Below are 16,576 nucleotides of genomic sequence, written 5' to 3'. Positions count from 1 at the left end.
GAAATCTTAGTTATCGGTGTGAATGTGATGCACGATCCTCAACAGGAAGTCTCAGAGAACATCAAGAGATTCCTTGACTAAGTTTTGAAAAGTTTTACTTCCTCTTTCACATGAAACAATCACTGATCATTACCCCTACAGCAAGCTCAGCTATTCAACTATTTTCTGAAAGAACAGTGCTAGATAACACTTGACTCAAGTTCACAGATACAATTATTTGAGTATACAATGATACAATGGAAAGCCATTGCTAGTCTTTTCCTTTTCTCTTTAGAAATATAAATAAATGCATTCTAATTTTATTCTGATTAATCTCATTATCCTGTAAAGGGAGAATCCACCTGTATCAACTGGTAGTCATGCTATTTCTGGTTAAGGTTTATCTAAAAATGCATCTGAAAACAGTTCTGCAGTCTACTTACAGTTCAGTCAATAACAAAGCAATTGAGCATCATGCAGTACAGATACTGTGGCTTGGAAATCTCAGTGGCTTTCCATGTTTGCAGTTTGCTTAACTTATTTTCATCAACTGGACCATCACTGAGAAGCTGCCCACAAGCACATAATCTCTGGAGAGTCTACCCTTCCTCTTCTAAAATCTTGGTACAACTGCTCTATTCTGTCTTAATAGACTTCTACCTTCCCACTGACCTGAGGTAACACATGGGGGATAGATACTTAAAAGTGTTCCCATGTTTGCTAAAGTCATCACTGATAGTAGGAAAACATTGCACACTTCTTTAAGAGGGCTTCATGTAGAATACTAGAACTGTTGTGAAGATTTGATATTTCAAAAGAGAAACTTAGTTTTACTGTTTTGTGTAATCACAGATTGTTTAGAGTAATAACCTTTTAAAATGTTCTTTCATATACATATAGAACACAAAGACAAAACCTGAGGAGGAAACCAGAAAGTGTTTAGGAATAAACTGCCAAGCACAGACTTTCACAAGCCTTCATTTTACTGGGCAACCCACAGAAACACAGCAAGTGAACTTGTGCTCTACATTTCACGATTTGCTCCATCTGCACACATTCTAGACTTCTCTCCGCTTGTCTCAGCCATTGACTATTTTGTAAGCTTGAGTTCCAGAGAATCAAGTCTACAATATTAATTTGGCAATAAGTTGACAAATATATTCTGAAACAAAGCTATTTTAAGACTCAAGAATTTACACACACAACCCATATGGTTGAGCAAAAGTTACAACTTGCAAAGCATATTATGTGTTTCATTCCTTGAAAGCGAATGTCAGGTGAAATTTCTACCTGTCTTACTTTTACTTTGCCTCGTTTCCATGTTATCTGGCTCTTAGCTGATAAATACCAGCAATTCTCCACTCACACCTTCAGCTTTACTGCTCCTTCGTGAGGCCAGGAAAGCAGCTGTGTAATGGACTAATGTTAGGGAGAAACTTACAATATTCACCTGATAGCATTCTCTGTGTGGCGGGAACCTCTAGGCTGCCATTGCTCTCCCCCTGCCCCCGGAACCCAATTGAGCCAGATTAGAATAGAAGGACTCTGCTTTCATTACCTTAAGAATGTTTTATGCAAGCAGAAAACATCAGGGATAATTTTGTAGCAGTTCACATTTAACTCTTATACAGTCACCTTAAACTTAGCTGTCTTTGTTTTAGTCACACATAAGTCAAAACATGACAATCTGTTACAGAAAGCAAGACTACAGCTGTAGGAACTGAGTGCTTAGAAAGGGACCCTGAAATCTCACCCCTGATTCACTGTCATCCACTGGCAGGCATCAAGGTGTTTGAAGTGCCAGCACTATTTGTTCTAGCAGTCCTTTTGTTAGACAATGTCCAATTACAATACAATTCTTGGAGAAATACACACTAAGATGTATTATAAGGCACCTTGGAATTCTGTCTTTGAAAGGTTGAGACTCAGCCACATTATCCAAGGAGGAAGCTGCAAAGAAGGTGCAGAAACAGATGTGCTAATGTTCCTTCGACATTCAAATTTTGACACATCACAATTGCTAAGAACGCATCTGTCTTATATGTTAGTAAAATCTAAAGTATTTACTTGTTCAAAAATAAACCTTCTCATTAATTCCTGTATTTCTCCCACACATATTTGTCATATATATTTTATTAGATAATCGGAAAGGCAACTTCTGGGAAAATAAGATAAAGAAGGTGTTCTATTCTAGTGAAAATCACTAATGAAAGACATTCAAAGGAGCAAGGTACTATCACATGAATATAATAACACAAGCTCCAGGGATGAAAAAGAAAGGTATTAATTGTGTTTGGCAGGACAGAATGATGTACAAAATGAAAAAAAAAATATTTCCACTATGAACTAAGAGTAGAAGGAAATGGAGGAAAGATGTTATAGAGGAAAAGACATGAATGAAACAGATTGAAGGTTTACAACTCAACAGGTATTATGAATTGTATTGTTTCATGTCTAGATACACAACAGCATGCAGTGGGAGAGGTTATTCTGCCAATCAATATTTGAGCATTTTCTATTTGAAAAAATAACTTTGAAATACAGTAAGTATACTTTAGAGCAAGCTGCACTGTAGGACTGTCTTATATCCTTTTGCACTACAGCAAACATTTACCTTCATCTCTTGAATGTCTAGAAGTGAAGAGCATAGGAAAATGAGCAGGTGGCTACGGGGAATATTGAGTGAATTTAAAACAAGGACCTCTGTGTTCTTCAGAGAAGCAAGCTTTGGAATAATTGTATCGATGGGCAATTATACTGTGCTCCATTCTTCTCTGAGCAGATTTGGAAAAGCTCTGTGGAATTACAGATCCAAGAAGATGTTGACATTTATCTCAATACTTATTCACTGAGCTGATGAAGGGACAGCAGTGACCTCTTCAGTGCTACTGTTGGGCTCAACGTTGGAGATTAAATTTTATGCAGGCACTATCCATGCTGAGACCGTAAGGTCCACACGATAGGACTTGGTAATGAAAACTTAGCCCCTGACCCTGACCTTACCTACATCTTTAACCATTCTGACCCAGACTCTCTCTACCAGACACCTAGCTCCTGCCTGTCCCTGGTCCACACTACTCCACTCTGCTTGAGTTCTCCAGCCTACAAAGCGGACCCAGTAAATACCTACCTCCCTCAGCCCATTGCCCAGTCCAGAGCCCTGAAACCATATTCTGGTTAAAAACCTCATATTTTACCTTATGTAGTCTAAATGATAGAACTTAATTGAAAATTTAAAAAAAGAACCAACCAAACAAAAACAAAACACATGTAGTAAAAAACAAAAACAAAACAAACAAACAAACAAAAAACAAGGCAATATAGCCTCCCTCCAAACTAACAATTCAGTATAATAGCCCCCAATAAGAATGCCTGAATTGAGATGCAAGACAGAAAATTTAAAGGAACAGTACTAAACATGTTCAAAGAGTTCAAGCATGACACAGATAATAACCACCTAAACATACTTAAAGAGGACAAAGTTAGACTAAGTGAAATCCAAGAAAACACAAGCATACGGTGGGTAAAATTACAAAGTAATTCTAAACATTAAAATGCGAGTCAGGTGAAATCTAGAAGTGAAGAAGAAAACCCAAAGTGAAACAAAGTTAGAAGTGAAAGCTGAATATGCCTGATTAAAAGCAAATACTCACTGAAAATCTTCACCAACAGGATGAATCATATAGAAGACAGAATATCAGGGCTTGAAAACAAGGCAGAAGAATTGGATCATCTAACAAAAAAAAATGCTTTTTTTTTTTTTAAACCTCACTAATGAAATGTGTAGGGGAAAAAAAGTCAAATAATGTGTGCAGAAGAATTCCTGGTCAAAAGCATACAAATAATTTTCAGTAAAATCACAGAAAAAAAAAATTTCAAACCTCAGAAAATAAACACCTTTAGAAGAACGAGAGGCGTAGAGAATACCAACCAGGTGAGAATAGGTCATATTCCTCAAGCTATATTATAGGTAAGATAGCAAAAGAATAAATGATGTTTAAAAGTATAAGAGAGAAGACCCAAACAATATAAAAAGAAAAGCCCATGCTAATAGCAGCTGATTTCTTAATGGAGACTTTAAAAGGCAAATATGAATAATATGATTAAAAATTTAAAAACCATGGATGCCAATCCAGACTGCTGGGTAGCAAAACTGTTGACCATAATTGTGGAAGAAAGTTTTCCATACACATATACAAAAAAAATTGACGGGAAAAAATTATGACAATCGATCCAGCCCTATGGAGAGCACTAGAGAAAATAGTTTGTACTGCAGAGATGGATAAGCACACACAAAAGGCTGCAGGAGAAACAGAATCCTATCATCAAGTAGGATAGCAGATAAAGAAAGATCAAGGAAGAACTAAAAAAAAATGAAAATTTGTAGAGAAGAGAATAGATGAAATACATTTACTTTGTCATTTAGTGATATTAAATCTTCCCATTAATTGAAAAATTATTTGAAGGAATTAATGCATCTCTTAATAATAACTTTGAAAACATTATTCGAATAATAATAATAAAATTAATAACCTCACTTACTTGATCAAAAGACAGAGGCTGGCAAATTGTATTACAAAACATGATCTAAAATGGATGTGCTTGTATGTGCCTATCTTCCCAGTGATTGGGAGGCAGAGGCAGAGGCAGGCACATTTCTGTGAGTTTGAGGCCAGTCTGATCTATATCATGAATTTTAAGACAGCCAGGGGGACGTAGAGAGAGCTTGTTTGAAAAAAAAAAAAAACAACAGGGTCTATCATTTTTGTTTCCACAAGAAACAGATCTCTCTTCCAATGATAGACAGTTCCTTAGAATTAAAATATGAAGGGGAAAAAAACCTATTCTAAGTTAATAGGATTAGGAAGCAAGCAGGCATCAGTAGTTTAATAGCAGGTGAAATAGACTTCAAGGGAAAACTAATCAGAAAAACAAGGTTACTTCATTCTGATCAAAGGTACAACCCACCATGTGGACACTGTAATTGTAAATATACATGCAGAAAACTCAGGAGCATCAATTTCATAAAGCAAATATGATTTTCCACTAAGCCACAGATTAACTCCAACCACAGTAATACCAGGTCACCTCAATATCTCACTTTCACCAATGGGCAGGTTATTCAGACAAAGAATAAATACAGAAATATAGGTGTTAATTGCCATTATAGACCAATGCCCCTAACACATAGCCATAGAACATTAGATGCAAACTACAAATATTCATTCTTTTTTAAAAATATTTATTTTATATTTTGATTATGAGTGTTTTATGTGTTCACCACATTTGTTTTTGATGCTACAGAGCTCAGAAAAGAATGCTGAATCCCCTTGAGTTGGAGTTACAAATAATTGTTAGCCACCATGTGGATGTTGGGACATGAAAGAGGAAAGGTTAGGTAGGGACCAAATCCTAAAAGATATCATATAAAGGAATTTTAATGTTATTGGTTAGAAAATTTATTTCCTTGGGAAGATTTAAAACATTTATGTAAGTTGACAAGATGTTGAATTTAATTTGACTTAAATTATTTTTAATTAGCAATAAAATAGTACATGTGTAAAACAAGTAGCATCATGTTTTAAAACTGTATATACATTTTTGATATATAGAACAAATCTAATTATGATATGCAATGACTTGCATATTTTTGTAAGAACACTTGTAAACAAGCCTGTTAATAATTTTAAAATATGTAATATTTTGTTTTTAGCTAGCCATTATATTGTAAAATTGTTCTCTGGAATGCACTCTTCTCAACAGAAATTTCTTATTTCTTCATGCCCCACTCCCTTGTCTTCCACACACCATGATTCTAACTCAGACTGAGATTCATGGCACTGAAATGGCATGTGGTGCTCAGGACAAAAACACTCGGGTAATGAGAGGAAGAAAAAAAGCTCTTCATTCCATTTTCTCTAATTTCTCATTATCTTATTGAGTACCGAATGTTATTTGAAAGGCAGTGAGGGAAGAAGCTGGGAGATGCAATTTCAGGAGACTTTGAATCTAAGTGTATCACTACGAAGGATAAGTGACAGATACAATAGTGAAGAGGGAAGAACTAGCTGGCTGGCATATACACATATTTTTACCCTTAGATAAATTATATATTTATTATATACATATTAAACTATATAATCTCAGGTATAGAATATATATACCATCTTCCAGATACTGTCACAGTGGTACTATTTTATTCATGTTTCTCTTCACTCACCTATTATACAAATTAAAATGGGGTTCAATTTCTCAAATTTCAAAATATTTTATGCTACTTTTAAGTTTCATAATCTCCATGCAGGCAGTCATTATTATCGTATTTCCTTTATAATTAAATGAAGCTTTTACCCACATAGTCCCCTTATTCTGTGGTGTCATCTGGACTTGTTTTCTGTATTGCAAATTACTTGAAGCTGAACATTCTCTCCTCCTTTACTTATCCCTCTGAGCATCTATCTCTTGGGCTCTGCACATGGGAATATTGATTCAATGTTACTTGATGATGTTGCTGTTAATTGCAAAGCTACTGGTAATCTGTCAAGCACGATGATGTTTGCCACTTTGGATCAGTGCTCTGATATAAAACAACTTGTTCAGCTCCCTGATGACAAAAGGAAGGAGCTTTGCAAACAGATCACACATGGGTACTAAACTGTTGAGATCAGAGAGAATGATAATTTCATGATTTATTGTGGAACTCAGAAGTAAACACTCAGGGGCTAGGTAGACAGCTAGGCTGGTAAAGTGCTTCCTCCACAAGTTACATCCCTGGAAGCATGGAAAACTCAGCTACACATGGAGGTGGCCTGTCTGTAATCCCCGTACATATGTTATAGACTCAGTAAGATGACCAAGCACAGCACCTCAAATGGAACTCATGGTTCAGTGAGAGACTCCACTTCAGTAAGTAAAATGGAAGGCAATGAAGAAATACAATTGATTCCAACTTCAGGCCTGCACACTCAAGTGCACATATATGCACCCAAAGATATTTGAACACACATACACACACACACACACACACACACACACATAAGTACATATATACACACACATACTCAGAGAGAGAGAGAGAGAGAGGGAAAGGAAGGAAGGAAGGAAGGAAGGAAGGAAGGAAGGAAGGAAGGAAGGAAGGAAGGAAGGAGGAAAACAGGGTGACAAAGATATGAAGCAAGAGAAGAAGGAAGGACTCAAAAGCACTATGACAGTGATAGTCTTATTCATATAAATTTCTTAGCAGTACATAATCTCATCTGAAACCACAGGAAGATCAGCTGATTTTATTGCTTTACTACAATTCACAGACAACATGAAACTCAAGAAGAAGGAAGAACTAAGTGTGCATGCTTCAGTGATTCTTAGAAGGGGGAACAAAATACTCACAGGAGGAACTATGGAGACAAAGTGTGGTGCAGAGATTGAAGGAAAGGCCATCCAGAGACTACTCCACCTGGGTATCCATCCCATATACAGACACCAAACCCAGGCACTATTGCTGATGCCAAGAAGTGCTTGCTGATAGGAGCCTGATATAGAGGACCCCTGACAGGCTATACCAGAGCCTGACAAATACAGAGGTGGATGCTCCCAGTAAACAATTGGACTGAGCATGGGGTTCTTGATGGAGGAGTTAGAGAAAAGATTGAAGGAGCTGAAGGGATTTGCAATTCCATAGGAAGATCAACAATATCAACCAACCAGACCCATCAGAGCTCTCAGGGACTAAATCATCAACCATAGAGTACACATGGAAGGACCCATGGCTCCAGCAGCATGTGTAGCAGAGGATGGTCTTGTCTGGCATCAATGGGAGGAGAGGCCTTTGGTCCTGTGAAGGCTCGATGCCCCAGTGTAGGGGAATGCCAGAGAGGGGAGGTAGGAGTGGGTGGTTTGGTGTGGGAGCAGTCTCATAGATGCAGGGGTTGGTGAAATGGGATAGGGGGATTCTCAAGGAGAAAGAGGATGATATTTAAAATGTAAATAAATAAAATATCCAATTAAAAAAATAAGGTAGGTAACAGGGGCCAAAGAGATGGTTCAATTATTAAGAGCACTTGTTGTTCTTCCAGAGGGCACTGATTGGATTCACACCATCTACCTGATTCCTTACAGCCTTCCAAGAGATTTGATGTTTACTTTTGTCCTTTCTGCTGTCTTCTCTGAGGACCAGTCAGACATACACCTGGCACACAAATATACTTATTGGCTAACTTCCATACACATAAAATATAATGAAGTTTAAAAAAATTAAAATAGAGGTAGTATTTAAATTCAGAGAAACAGTATTTCTTGGAGGTAATTCAACACAAGTTATCATTTTTAAGAGGAGCCTCATACTGTTCTCTGTAATGATTTTACTGATTTGCATACTCTTCAGAAGTGTGCAAGGTTTCTCTTTCCTCTACAGTCTTACCCACACCTGTCATCATTTGTCTTCTGATGTTAGTTATTCAAAAGAATGTGTCTTCTCACTAGGGCTTTAATTTGTATTTCTATGAAGATTAATGACTTTGGATATGTTCTTACATACTGTTGTCATTTGTATGTCTCTTTTTGACAAATACATGTATTTCTTTGTTCATTTATTAAATTAGTTTGTTTTCTTGCTGATGAGTTGTTTGACCTTGTATAATTCACTATTAACCTCTATCAAATGTGTGGTTTTAAACATGTTCTGCCTTTAAATAGGTTGTTTCTTCAATATGAAAACTGATTGGTGTGTTTATTGGGCAAAATCTTTCAAGTCTGATATAATCCAACCTGTCTCTTTTTGATTCTGATATCTGCATACCTGGGATAATATCTAAAATTTCATTGCACAGGCCAGTATCATGGAGAATTACCACTGTTTTCTTTCAGTAGATGCATAATTTTGGTTCTTACTACCAAATAAATCTTCAATTAATTTTAGTCCATTTTGATATTTAATTTATTTGTTTAGGTGCCAAGTAGGACCATGCAGCCTTAGTTTTCAAGTTGTCATCCCAGACTTCTTCATCAACCCAAACTAAAATTAATCTAATATTGGCATACCGGGGTTCAATTCTGTCTACAACAACAAACAGCTTCATCAACCAATGTTTTAGGCACGGTAGAGTCCCAAATTGAGCACAGTGGCCGGAAATCAGGAATTTAGGAACCAATCTAGACCATGTATCTAGAATTGCAAAGCAAGAGCACATCAAAGAACATTCCTTTTCTTTTCTTTTTTTTACGTAGAAGCTTTTTAGTTTATTTCTTCTCTAAGAAATCTGCACATCACAGCAGAACATCAAGTCACCGCAGATCTACTCCTTTGGCTGTATCCAATATCCTCTCACTTTTTGCCAGCACCAACATTGGCCTTTGCAGTCCCCCTGACTTTCTTCATCCTGTTCTTGCGTTCCTTCCGCTGTTTTAGGGAGGTCTTTTTCTTCTCATAAAGGCCATGTCTTGCAAGCCTGTGTTTAGGCTCATTCTTCTTTGCATAATCTAAAGAGTCATAGATCATGCCAAAGCCAGTTGTCTTGCCACCACCGAAGTATGTTCTGAATCCGAATACAAAGATGACGTCTGGTGTGGTTTTGTACATTTTGGCCAGCTTTTCCCGAATTTCTGTCTTTAGTACTGCTACCTTCCCAGGATGAAGGACATCAGTGACCATCTGTTTCCTCTGAAGCAGACGGTTTGTCATGAACTTCCTGGTCCGGATGGTTACTGTGTCATTCATGATGGCTACGGTGCTAGAGCTGTAGAGCAAAGAACATTCCTATTCAAAGCCAAATTGTTAAGACTGAAGTGAATACCAGCTTCTTTAATACACAGACAACATCACATAGCCTGGGGCCACTAGGGAAGTAGTCAACCAAACTGACAACAGAAAGCAGCAGTGACTGATCCTTAACAAGTGAAAGAATCTAAAATGCCTCACAAAGAAGTAGAAATAATGGTGTCTACTGAACCTCAGTAAACTTCAGAAGCAGAATCAGTTCAACAGGATGAAAAAAAAAAAAGAACCGTGCCTGAATAAGAAGAAGTGTAATAGAGATTATAATAACAATAAAAGTCAAATAGAAATTCCAGAGCTGAAAATGCCATGAGTGGGATGAAGAATGCAATGGAAAGCATCAACAGCAAAACTGAGCACATAGATTAATCAGTAAAACCAAGATTCACACATTCTGAACATAAAAACATGAAAAATAACTTTAAAATAATAATACCTTATATGGTTTATGGAGAAACATCAAAGTAGCAAGTTTTCAAATAATAGGAGCCCAAATAGAACAACAACAACAAAAATGATGTGGGTACCTTGTCTGAACTTAAGGTGGTAGAAAGCATATTAACCGTGAGAAGTCTTGTTAATATTTAGCTACAGAAAGGTTAGAGGTCTCCTAACATATTCATTCTAACCAAGACTACTCTGTCACATATTATAACCAAACTTTTAAAAGTGAAAGACAAAGAGAGAATCATGAAAATAGCAAACAAACAAAACAAATGGCTTATTTGGAGTCCTAAGTTTACTAGCAGAGAATTTGCAGGCCACAGACAATGAAATAACATGGCCAAGTTATTGAAAACTTCCATTTAGAAAAATATCCATCCTTCAGAGGCACTATCCTAATCATTCTTGAGGAAGTTAAGTCATTGTTGGCTGAAAAACTCTATCATAACCATCAGGTTTACTTTTGTATTCTCACAGTGAGCACAAAAGGAAAAATGGTAATAAATACACAGAAAATCAAAAGCAAGAAATTAAAATGATCTCCTTATTGGAGTGAATCTTCTTTGGTGTGGAAGAAGCCTAGTTTCATGATTGCCACCTTGATGACCACAGGGTACAACTTAGGACTCTGCCTCTGCTCTATGGTCTCCATCATTTTGTGTTGAAGTTCAAGCTCAGATCTCTCTCTCTCTTTCTCTCTCTCTCTCTCTCTCTCTCTCTCTCTCTCTCTCTCTCCCTCCTTCTCTCTCTCAACTTAGTATCAATGACAATGACAAAATTGGCTTCTTTAAATTCATATAGATATAAATGTGTAATGTACAAATCACAAAATAACAGATGAAAATAATAGATCCCGGAGGAGCAATCCACAGAAAATTCTATCTTTAATAGTAGATGCCTATAGAAATCTTAAAAGAATATTCTAAAACAAGTCATAAAGCATTAAAATATTTCTGAAAAATAGACATATGATTGGTTGAATAACTAAGACATTTAGTGTCTTAGAGTTTTATTGCTCGGAAGAGACACCAAGACCAAGCAACTCTTACAAAAGAAAACACTTAATTGAGGTTGACTTACAGTGTCAGAGGTTTAGTTCATTATCATGATGTCAGGAAGCATAGCAGTGTGTAAACAGACGCAGAGATAGAGGAGCCAAGAGTTTATATCTTGTTTCGAAAGCACCAAGGAAGGGACTTCAATTTCATTCTCGGCAGAGTGTGAGCATAGAAGATCTCACAGCCTACTTCCACAGTGGCACAATTTCCTCCAACAAGGCCACGCCTACTCCACACCTCCTTATATTGTTACTTCCCATGGGTCAAGCACTTAAACACAGGAATCTATGGGGGCCAAACAAATTCAAACCACCACAATGACTTTTTATTTTTTTCTATGTGCCAATGGTGTCTATAGGAATCAGAATTTCTCTTCTTTTAAGAGGGAGAAACGGATATTACTTAACATACTCAAACACATAGCATAGCTGGAATATGACATTATTTGGTATTTAAGTATATGTAAAATAAATAAATAGAAGAAAATGGTATGCACATATTATACATAGTTTATATTATATATTATATATACATACATACCTAATAGATACATTCATACATACGTATAGTAATGTAGTGCAGAGAGAAGAGAGAGAAATTATAATGTAATTACATCAATTTCTCCTTCCCTCAAAATACTTCCATATAATGTACCCACACACCCATTCTCTTTCCAATTTATGACCTCTTTTATATCTGAACTTCTTTGTACTTTAAATGCACACTTTGATGAAAATCTTACTATTAATCTTGCATTTAAACACTATTTCTATTTTATTTCTGTGACCAAAATATCTGCCAGAGAAAATGTGAAGGGGAAAGGTATATTTAGAGGGCATGGCCTATTTTTGTAGGACTGGTATCTTATAGTAGCTTTCTTAGAGTAACAGAGTTCTGGGTAGTGGGAGCTATATCCACTATGGAGCACTTGGAAACACTAAATTTTAGGAACCAAGGGCCAGGCCTAGCTTCAAAGGCCTCACTTAATTACTTACTCCTTCCTGTGAGGCTCACCAACTAATGTCTTCAGAGTCAGTAAAGCACAGCCACAAGGTTGAGAACAAACATTCAAAGCACAAATCTGTGAGGCCCAAGAGATGATTCAGGGGCAGGGATTGGGGCTGAGGCTGGGCAATAAAGGCTCTTGCTGCCAGAGCCTGACAACCCACATAAAAGTAGAGGGAGAAAGTCAACTCCTGAAAGTTGTGTTGGGGTCTTCATATCACATATCATAGCATGAGAGAGTTCCCTCATGCACATATGTCTGCTCTCCCATTCATAAAAAAAATTAAAATTTTTAAAACCATGAAGTTCTGTGGGACAGTTTAAAGTCAAAGAATAATTACAGCAGCCCACTTGCCCATCATGAGGGTGAAAATACACCAGGAAAATGAGAAATAGAAACAGAATAGGCTAGGGATATTCTCTGTTTTCTCCCTCGACCAACTCCAGTTCATGCAAATGTCTGAAGTGTCCACACTGCCTATGTCATACTGTTTTCCACTATTTTTTATACTGTAGATAGTTCTTAAGTACAGCCCTAATCAGCAGGTACTAAGGAAAAATATTAATGTGGTTGAATTTTGCATACTCATGAGATGTGTTCTTTATAAAATGTTAATTTACTATTTATTTCCTGTCTCCTTGAACATGATAATTCAGAAAGTAGAGTTGTATTCTGATTGTGAATGCCAACTAAAGGATTCAGTGCTACCTGCAGTGAGCCAAAAAATATTTTCTCCTTGTTAGTATCCCCGGAAGAATCATAGACTGTGAAATCACTGGTGTCCTGAGGTTGTGCGTTTCTCGGTGATCAAACTTTATTTTGGAAAGGGGATTTTTTTTTACTTCTATTATGAAAATTAATATGACTGTAACATTACCATAGGAGAATGTACATTCAAAATGTAATGTGGTTTGTTAGAGGAGAGGCTTTCACCTGCATCTTGTTACTTCAGGTAATTCTAAAGGTCAGGTAAGGATCCTAGGGCTCCTCTAAGCAGTTTTATTAACTGCTACGTTAGTCCAAGCTCCATATTCTACATGTGTTGAAATTTAACTGCAAAAAGGCTGTGACTCTCATTGTACTGACAAGTTAATGTGCAGAAAATCCACTTCCTGAATGTTTAATCATGATGATGAGTGGATAGTAAATGGCCTTATCCAGTTTGTGGATTCGTTTTGCCATCTGTTTCATCTATTGTTCTTTAATGCTGCCTGCCCTCTGGCCATTTCACACTCATTAATAGACCCATCAGAGGTCTACTAAAGGGAGAAGAAGATGGAAAATTCAAATCCCTTATTAGATCTTATCTCGAGGAAGAAAGATTGAAACTAATGAATATGACAAGATTGGATATCAGCTCTGGCTGAGCTGGGAATGTGGTCAGACTGCTCCTGTTTCAGTGCAGTGCTGGAGAGGCAAGTGTTCATTCATCCAACTTTAGGCAGATTCGTGCTCTGACCAGATGTGAACCATCCCAAAACAAAGACCGAATTCAATGTCAAACCCAGTGTCATTTACATTGAAGCTTAGTAGTTGGCACTAGAATTCAACTACTTTTGTCTCAATAATTCAGTGTCAGTTTTTCCTCTCAATGAAATTCATGTTTACGTACATTTGTACAAATAAATGTATATATGCATATAATCAGATTGATTGTATGTATGAGTTATTCAGAGGTAGCCTGAGCTGCTCTAGGAGAAACCATCTCAGTAGTTTCAGAATTCCTCCTGTGTAGAGCTGTTTTGTTTGGTTTTGTTTTTAATTTTGTTGCAAAGTGGCCTTTTCCTTGAAGGTTTCTCGGGAGTGGTTAGGAGGAGTTTCAGGTTTGACCTTCTGTGTCTACCATCAGCTTTGAGATTCTGTTCGCTAAGATTGATTTTCCATTCCCTTAAAGGAATTCCCATGTGTTTTTGCACAGTTGTCCCTAGTACATTACTACCTACTGCATGTCCTATGCGGCTGATGAGGAACTTTTTAGCATTGTTATTGATGTTGCTGCCACATTGAAACTAATGTCCCTAACTTGTAAGTTTGATCTAATAAATGGAGCAAGCAGCTCAACCCACTTAGTAGCTATTTTGTGAGTTAACAATAGCAAACTCAAGTATATGTACATTCTATAGTATGAGACATAAATATATATATATATATATATATATATATATATATACATTCCAAAAAATAGTGAGGCTTAATAGTGCTGAGTATTGGCTGCACATAAAATACTCATATAGAAATTTTCACAAATACATATTCCTTAATCAATGTCAGTTTTTCTCTCAATCAAATTTGTGTTTATATACATATGTATGAATAAATGTATATGTGCACATCAAAAGATTATATGTATGAGTTATCTGAGTGTAACCTGAGCTGCTCTAGGAGAAACTATATTTCAGTGGCTTAAATAAGACAGAAGTGTTTCTTTTCAAATACCAAATCTCAAAAAATTGATTGTCCTAGTCATCTAGATTATTAACTAGAACACCTGGGACATCTCCTCTCTTATATGATACTGAGTGTATTGTTGTTTTACTGACAAATAATGATCTCCTCCCAAAGTGCTACCATATATAAGGAATCGTTTAATAAGCCTTACCCCAAATAGCTCTCTCTCTCACTCAAGCATATCTAATGCATTTGTTCTTTTCCTTTGGTAGATTGTATGCTCTTTGCAAATGGAAATTGTGTCTTCTATAATTTACCTTGAAAAGTCTTTGAATGTGTAGATGGTAGTTATTACTTTTTTCTCTATTACCACCAAGGACAGAACAAGGAGAAATAGCTTCAAGGGAAAGTAGATAATCAGATAGGCTGTTCAGATATTAGAGTTATTTACTGAGGGAACTCATTGAATCTTCTTCCTTGAAAATATTTCAAACAGAATAGAAAATTTTATGACTTGCAAGTTTGGAAGTAAGTTTGCCTGATTTAAATATTTAAATTTTGAAGTATGTGATTTTTAAAAATTTTGATAAACTCGGAAAATGCACTCAATAATTACCCAGGAATACATAAAGATCACTTTTTAAATGTCAGTAAATGTAGCCAGAGGATGTTCTCTTAATTCTCATTCTTTTGAGGTAAGTTGATAAAAGACCTGATCTATGACTCATAGATGTTATACCATTTAATAATACATTCAATGATTTATAATAAAAGCTTATTCTCCAGCAGGCACTAGATACTAACAATAGAAATGTGAAATTAGGAACATTATAATCAAAAGTAATAATCCTTGATTCTACTGTAAACCTAGATAGCACTTTTGATATTTTTGAAACTTTATGAGTTATACATTTTCTCACATCCAATTATACAAATATCATTTATCTCTAACTTGAAGGAAACTTAATTTTCAGTATCTCTATGCCCTGGCATCCTGAAAATAAATGTTGAAAATAATAATAATGATAATAATAATAATAACAATAATAAAAAACAGTAGAAATAACAAAGTAACTTGTGGTCTGGGATAGTAAGAGTACACATAATTAATCTGCAAGAATAAAATTTTCTATTCAAAGAACGGTCCTCAAGACTATAATTGAGCCTCAAAATGTGAGGGAAAGGTGTGAGGGAATGCATGAGATAGAAAAAGGTAGAACAAAATATGAGTACTAAACATGACAAAGGCTTTGAAGAGAAAAGGAATGGGCTTCCAGTTAGAAATCTCGAGAGATTTATTAAGACTAAAAATTAGGATGGAAAAAGAGAGAGTAAGAGAGAGAGAGAGAGAGAAAGAGAGAGAGGGAGGGAGGGAGGGAGGGAGGGAGGGAGGGAGGGAGGGAGGGAGGATAAAGAAGAAGTAATCTAGAGAAAAATCTACAGAGAGATCCCACAATGAATGGGAAACCTGACTTTTATAACATTTTAGAGCAGTAGTTCCCAAACTGTGGGTTGTGTTGGGGAGGGGGTCACATATTGAATATCCTGAATGTCAGATGTTTACATTACAATTCATAACAGTATCAATGTTAGAATTATAAATTAGGATTGAAATAATTTCATGGTGGGGCTACTATTACATAGGAACTGTTTTCAAGGACCACAGCACGAGGAAGGTTAAGAACCACTGTTTTAGGGAGATGCTTTATTTCATTTAATTTAGTTCAATATAACACACAAGAACCATTTGGGAGAGTGGGGTACTGGCTAATACCATAAGGTAAGACCCATAAAAACTATAGCAAAAACCAACTTCCTAACTTTGCATACAAGGTAGAGTTTCAGGTAGGGATTGATGGGTTTTTCCAAACTGTGGGGTCTGGATCCTTGAGAATGACACCTTGGAGACGGAGATATGGCTCAGTGATTAAG

General features: G+C 36.3%; 1 pseudogene; it reads right to left on the bottom strand.

The window, feature by feature from the left end:
* Positions 1 to 9,278: 9,278 nt before the first annotated feature.
* Positions 9,279 to 9,691, bottom strand: LOC114610152 (annotated as a pseudogene).
* Between the last annotated feature and the right edge of the window lie 6,885 nt (positions 9,692 to 16,576).

Source organism: Grammomys surdaster, unplaced genomic scaffold, assembly GCF_004785775.1.
Source record: "Grammomys surdaster isolate TR1022 unplaced genomic scaffold, NIH_TR_1.0 126029, whole genome shotgun sequence".
In the NCBI taxonomy this organism is placed as follows: domain Eukaryota; kingdom Metazoa; phylum Chordata; class Mammalia; order Rodentia; family Muridae; genus Grammomys; species Grammomys surdaster.
This window is presented reverse-complemented; position numbering and strand designations above follow the sequence as displayed.